This window comes from Choloepus didactylus, chromosome 14 (genome assembly GCF_015220235.1).
Source record: "Choloepus didactylus isolate mChoDid1 chromosome 14, mChoDid1.pri, whole genome shotgun sequence".
Lineage (NCBI taxonomy): Eukaryota > Metazoa > Chordata > Mammalia > Pilosa > Megalonychidae > Choloepus > Choloepus didactylus.
In genome coordinates, this window is record NC_051320.1 from 8,899,623 (window position 1) to 8,906,876 (window position 7,254).

General features: G+C 38.3%; 1 pseudogene; it reads left to right on the top strand.

The window, feature by feature from the left end:
• The first annotated feature begins 1,091 nt into the window (after positions 1-1,091).
• Positions 1,092-3,216, top strand: LOC119509372 (annotated as a pseudogene).
• Positions 3,217-7,254: the final 4,038 nt, after the last annotated feature.

Consider the following 7,254-nt stretch of genomic DNA (forward strand, 5'->3'; position numbering starts at 1 on the left):
CCATAGTCATTCCTGGGCATTCCCAGAATGTTAAATTTACCCACAATAGCTTATCTGTTCTTATTGGATTATTGTTCCCCCCTCCTTAATTACTCTCTATTGCTAGTTCCCCTGCATTCTCCATTATAAACCATTTATTTTACATTTTTCAAAGTTCACATTAGCGGTAGCATATAATATTTCTCTTTTTGTGCCTGGCTTATTTTGCTCAGCATTATGTCTTCAAGGTTCATCCATGTTGCCATATGTTTCACGAGATCGTTCCTTCTTACTGCCGTGTAGTATTCCATCGTGTGTGTGTACCACATTTTTTTTATCCACTCATCTGTTGAAGGACATTTGGGTTGTTTCCATCTCTTGGCAATTGTGAATAATGCTGCTATGAACATTGGCATGCAGATATCTGTTCGTGTCACTGCTTTCCGATCTTCCGGGTATATACCGAGAAGTGCAATCGCTGGATTGAAGGGTATCTCTGTATCTAGTTTTCTAAGGAACTGCCAGACTGACTTCCAGAGTGGCTGAACCATTATACAGTCCCACCAACAATGAATAAGAGTTCCAATTTCTCCACATCCCCTCCAGCATTTGTAGTTTCCTGTTTGTTTAATGGCAGCCATTCTAATTGGTGTGAGATGGTATCTCATTGTGGTCTTAATTTGCATCTCCCTAATAGCTACTGAAGCTGAACATTTTTTCATCTGTTTCTTGGCCATTTGTATTTCCTCTTCAGAGAAGTGTCTTTTCATATCTTTTGCCCATTTTATAATTGGGCTGTCTGAACTATCGTCATTGAGTGGTAGGATTTCTTTATATACGCAAGATATCAGTCTTTTGTCAGATACATGGTTTCCAAAAATTGCAGTCTTTTTAATCCTCAGTATAAGAAGAGCATTTTGAGCTTTAGATCTAAGGGGAACTCCACGGCTTGGTTGGCATATGCAGTGAACATCAAGAAACCATCTTGCTGTGGAACTGAAATTAGTTTTCTTCTCCCGTTTTGAAAGATCTTTTCTTTTGATGCCAGTTTTCTTCCTTGTTTACACAAGTTCAACAATTAGAAAGGAAGAGGCAATAATAAGAGTTTCAAAATGGCAGAGAAATTTGCAAGTCTCATGAACATTCATGGTTTTGATCTGGGTTTTGATCTGGGCTTAAAACCATTGGGTTGTGAAGGCAAAGGCTTGTTTTTTCAGTTCTGTAGACAATGACTGACAAAAGAGTAGCCATCAAGAAAAGCGTCCTTTCTGATCCCCAGAGTGTCAAATATGCTCTACATGAAATCAAAATTCTTAGAAGACTCGACCATGATAAAATTGTGACAGAGTTCGAAATTCTTGGTCCCAGTGGAAGCCAGTTAACAAATGACATGGGCTCTCTTACTGAACTGAACAATGTTTACACTGTTCAGGAGTACATGGTGACAGATTTGGCTAATGTGCTGGAGCAGGGCCCTTTACTGGAGGATCATGCCAGACTTTTCATGTATCAGCTGCTATGTGGGCTCAAACTACTTCACAGAGATCTCAAACCAGCTAATCTTTTCATTAATACTGAAGACTTCGTGCTGAAGATAGGTGACTTTGGTGTTGCGCAGATCAGGGATCTCCATTATTCCCATATGTGTCATCTTTCTGAAGGATTGGTTACTAAATTGTACAGATCTCCCTGTCTTTTACTTTCTCCTAATAATTATACTAAAGCCATTGACATGTGGACTGCAGGCTGCATCTTTGCTGAAATGCTGACTGGTAAAACCCTCTTTGCAGGTGCACCTGAACTTGAACAGATGCAGCTGATTTTAGAATCTATTCCTGTTGTACATGGAGAAGATTGTCAGAAGCTTCTCAGTGTAATTCCAGTTTACATTAGAAATGGCATGACTGAGCCACACAAATCTTTAACTCAGATGCTTCCAGGAATTAGTCAAGAAGCACTGGATTTCCTGGAACAGATTTTGACATTTAGCCCCATGGATTGGTTGACAGCAGAAAAAGCACTCTCCCATCCTTACAGGGGCATATAGTCTTTTCCAACAGATGAGTCAATTTCAAGTCATCTTTTTCATATTGAAGATGAAGTTGATGATATTTTGCTTATGGATGAAAGTCACAGTAACATTTATAACTGGGAAAGGTACCATGATGGTAAGTTTTCAGAGCATGATGGGCCTACACATAACAACTTTGATATTGAGGAAGTTCAGCTTGACCCCAGAGCTCTGTCTGATGTCATGATGAAGAAGAAGTACAAGTTGATCCTCAAAAATATTTGGACGAAGATTATGAAAAGTATCTGGAGGATCCATCTTTTTATACCAATTACTCTACTGAGCCTTGTTGGCAGTACCAAGATCATCATGAAAACAAATATTGTGATCTGGAGTGGTAGCCATACTTGCAACTACAAAATGAGGTCATCATCATATTTAGATAACTTAGTTTGGAGAGAGTGAAGTTAATCATTATTATGAACCCAAACTTACTATAGATCTTTCCAATTAGAAAGAACAAAGCAAACAAAAATCTGATAAGAAAGGAGAGTCAAAATGTGAAAGGAATGGCTTAGTTAAAGCCCAGATAGCTCTAGCGGAAGCATCACAGCAACTGGCTGGGAAAGAAAGGGAAAAGAATCAGGGATTTGACATTGTTTCCTTCATAACAGGAACTATTCAACTTAGTTCACAACGTGAGCCTACTGATGTTGCTCATAAATTAAATGACTTGAATAGCTCAGTGTCCCAACTAATTGAAAAGTTTGATATCTAAGTCAGTAAGCCAAGAAAAAGAGGAAAAAGGAATGGCAAATTTGGCTCAATTAGTTCCATCTTCTTGGGATAGTCAGTTGGCGAGTGGTGGAGAGGACTATTTTCTCATAAGTCAGTTTTGTGGTAAGGTAAGGAAGGATGAACAAATTGACAAGGAAAACACCTAACCCCAGTTACTTGGACAGGTTCATTAGAAGGAAAGAAGACACTGAAATGCTGCAGAATAGAGGACAGGAAGCTTGGGAGAGAGGAAATGAGGAAGGATCTCTGAACAACAGTGGGGAGTTCCTCTTTAACCAGCAGCTTGAATCCATAAGCATCCCACAGGTTCACAGCCCAATTGGGTCAGCACTTAAGTCAACTCAGGCCACATTAACACCTTCAGCTATGAAATTTTCCCTCAAAATCCTCATAAGACGTACAGCAGCGTTCTGAAGCATCTGAACTAAAAACTCAGCAGACATTTCTCTTTGTATTCTTCATGAAATGTGTTTTGTCTTTTTTTTTTTTTTACTAGTGCTTTAAGTCATTTTTTACTTGAATCAGATGTTGTCATTTTAGTAAGGATTTCATCAACTTTTGGCTTTTAAAATCCAGACTCATTTTCTACATGTGAGATAGTTTTCATTTTAACTGGCATGTCATTTGCACACAAAAATTTAAAAAATAGAGGAAAATAATGCAATGCAAGCAGAGACAAAAGAAATGCACTAAGACAAGTAAAAACATTCTTTCATAGAATAGTGATCTGTTTTACAGGAAACAAAGATCTTGCCTTGAAATTTACACAGTGAAATGACTGTACATAATTGCATGAAAATATCTATTTTTTCTAAAAAGTTTTTCATTCATGAGTATTTTCAAGTTTTTCATATTGTACACATTTCTTAAAACATATGATAGCAGCAGCAACTGAAAATGAATGCTGAGTTTGGTACCCAGGTGTTATCTACCTCAAGGTAACAAAAATATGTGGCAAAACATATACCACCCACAGTGTTTCACAAAATGCACTTCTATTTAGCCAGCATTTATTACAGTAAACTATTCTCAAGATCCACTCACTGTTTATAAATGTTCTGGTATACATTCTTTATACTGAAGTGTTAATATATCACATCTTACTCATTTTAGCAATTCAGTATATTTTCTATATTTAATTATAAAAAATTAACAGTTTTTGAACTATATTTGCAAATACACTTTTTCTATTTGGCACTATGGTTTGTTGCCTACCTAGCTGAATATTTAATGTCAGCTTATTCTAAGGTTGGCCATGTACTTAATTTACTTAAGTGTCCATTTTAAGTAAAGTGCTCACTGTGTATAGGAATTTACATTTTGGAGGTGCTTGATCTATCTACAAAGAAAAATTAGGAATTACTTTATTATAAAATGCTCCTGGAAGTCTTAATTGTGTTTATTTTTTAAAACAAACTGTAATGTTAGACTTGTGTGCATGGAAGTAATTAAGGTGCATCATTTTTGTAGTTTAAAAGTTGTACATGATAAGACATATTTTGTTTTTACTGTGTGTTTTTATTGAATGATCTATTTCTTGTTCCAAGGTAAACGTGAATAAAATTAGGTTACATGTAGCATGTGACATTGCAGTCTCTTAGAAATTTGTTTTCTATTTTATTTTTACTGAATACTGTCTGTATCTTTGGTTATCTGATTTAAAGAAAAAAGACAAATAAAACATGGCAAGCAAATATAAACACACACACACACACACAAAAACAAAAACAAAAACAAAAAAAACAAGGATCACATTTCCTCCAGTTTTCAATAATATACTATTTTGGTTTGCTAAAACAGCCAGAATGCAATATACCAGAAATGGGTTGGCTTTTACAATGGGGATTTATTAACTTATAATTTACAGTTTTTAGATCATGCAAATGTTGTAATTAAAGCATTAGCAGGATGATATCTGGAATGGGATGACAGGCTGCTGGCAACTGGGACACCTCTGTCACATGGGAAGGCACATGGCCCACGTCTGCTTGTGCTTTGCTCCTGGGTTTTGTTGCTTTCAGCTTCTGGTTCCACTGGCTTCCTCTCTGAGCTTCTGTGGGTCCTCTCTTAGTTCTCCAAGGCCTTCCCTCTCTGAGGTCTCTAGACTTTTTCTGTCCTCTATCCTCTCATAAAGGACTACAGTAAAAGGGATCAAGACATACCCTGAATGAGGTGGGTAATATCTCAATTGAAATAACCTAATCAAAATGTCCCACCCACAAGTGTTTCTGTGTCTACACCCAGAGAAATAGAGTAAAAGAACATGGCCTTTTCTGGGGTATATAACAGCTTCAACCAACAAACACATTCATCATTTTCTTCCAAGGTTTCACTGGAACTACCTTTAATGTCCATATTTCTACTAACATTCTATTCATGATGAATTATGTATTCACTAAAGTGATATAAAGTTTCTCCACAGCTCACTCATTTTTGACCCCTCACAATTATTCTAGCCCCTGCCCATCACCCGATTCCAAAGTTGTTTCCACATTTTTTTGTGTGTTTGCAGTAACAGTGCTCCACTCTTCTGGTACCAAAATCAGTTTTAATTTCTTTGGGCTGCCCAATTAAATACCATAAAATTGGTTGGGTTAAACAATAGCAATTAATTAGGTCACAGTTTTGAGGGTAAAAGAAAATCCAAATCAAGGCATCATCAGGATGATGCTTTCTCCCCAGAGACTGGCATTTTGGAGCTGGCTGCTGGTGATTCTTGGTCCTCAGCCTGTCACATGGCAAGGCACATGGAAGTGTCTCTTGTTCTCTCCTATCTTTTCCAGGTTCCCTTGATTTTCAGCTTTCGGCTGCTCCCTCTGTGGCTTTCTCTCTATGTTGGAGTTTCATTCTGCATCTAAAGGACTCCAGTAATAGGATTAAGACCCATCCTGATTGAGGTGGGCCACACCTTAACTGATCAAAAGGTCCTACTTACAATGGGTTCACACCCACAGGAATTGATTAGTTTCAAGAACACATTTTTTGGGGGGTGCATAGAGCTTCAAACCACCACCCCAGCTTAACTTCAATAACACACATACACTCTCTAAAAACCTACATCCCCCACCCCTTTGTTTTAAATTGTCATGAATTATATCTTTACATATTGTATGTACAAAACCATAGATTTATCATTTTTAAAAATGCATTTGCCTTTTAGAAACTGTAAGAAATAAAAAGTAGAGTTACATCCCCCCCAAGTACAATATAATAGAAATGGAATTTGTAATTACCTATATGGTCACCCTTACTAGAGGTAAAGATACTTGTTTTGGGGTGACAATATGGCAGTATTTGGGTGGGGTGCAGTGGTACAGTGTGTTAGTTTCCTAGGACTGATGTAAAAAAGTATCACAAACTGGGTGGCTTAAAACACCAAACTGGGAAGCAGAAATCCAAACTCAAGGGGTTGGCAGGGTCGTGCCTACTCAGCTCTAGGGGAGTAAACTTCCTTGTTTCTTCAGCTCCAGTCGTTCCTTTGCTTGCTGCAACACCACTCCAATCACTGCCTCCGTCTTCACATGTGTCTATGTCTGCATCCAAATTTCTCTGTTCTTATGAGGAAATGTGTCATATTGTATTTGGGGCCCTCCTAATTCAGTATGCCCACATGTGCAAAGACCCTATTTCCAAATAAGTTCACATTCTGAGGTTCTAGGTGAACATGAAATTTTTTGGGGGGCGGTGTGGGGGTTACTATTCAACCCAGTGCACATGTTAAAAATAGTGATCCTATTAAGTTAAGAAAACTGTGGAGCAGAGATGTACTTAAATTGGTCATGGTGCAAACCTGATTTGCAATTGGATCCACACAAGCTGCCATGTTGCTCCAATCCAAGTAGAAACTGTAGCTGTCAAAATGCAAATATGTGTAAACGTGTGCTTCAGAGAGCATTTTGCTGCAGTAACAAGTGTGTGCATGTGCAGTTGAAAGGGAGGTGTAAGTCATCTTGTTTCTGGAAGGGGTCAGAAGAAGAGCCAGGTCATGGCAGAGCTGACTGCTTGTTTTTGGCCCTCTGCTCACCACAAGCGTCTCACATACTATTAATGAGACCGTGACCAATGCTGGAAGAATAAAGTGGAGATCTACTAAACCTACTCTAGCTTGGATGGGAACTATCAGTACTACTTTGTTTAAAATAAAAACAAAAATCTCCCCGGGAAAAATGCTGTTTCAGTTTGCTAAAGCTGCCAGAATGCAATATACTAGAAATGGACTGGCTTTTACAATGGGGTTGGGTAGTTCACAAATTTACAGTTTGAAGGCCATGAAAATGTGCCAGTTAAGACATCAACAGGACGATACCTTCTCTGAGGAAAGGCCGATGGCATCTGGGGTTCCTCTGTCACATGGGAAGGCACATGGCCAGCATCTGCTGGTCCTCTCCTGGGTTTAGTTTCTGGTTTCCATGACTTTCTCCAAAATGTCTCTGGGCTTCTGTCTTAGCTTCTCTCTTATCTTTTCC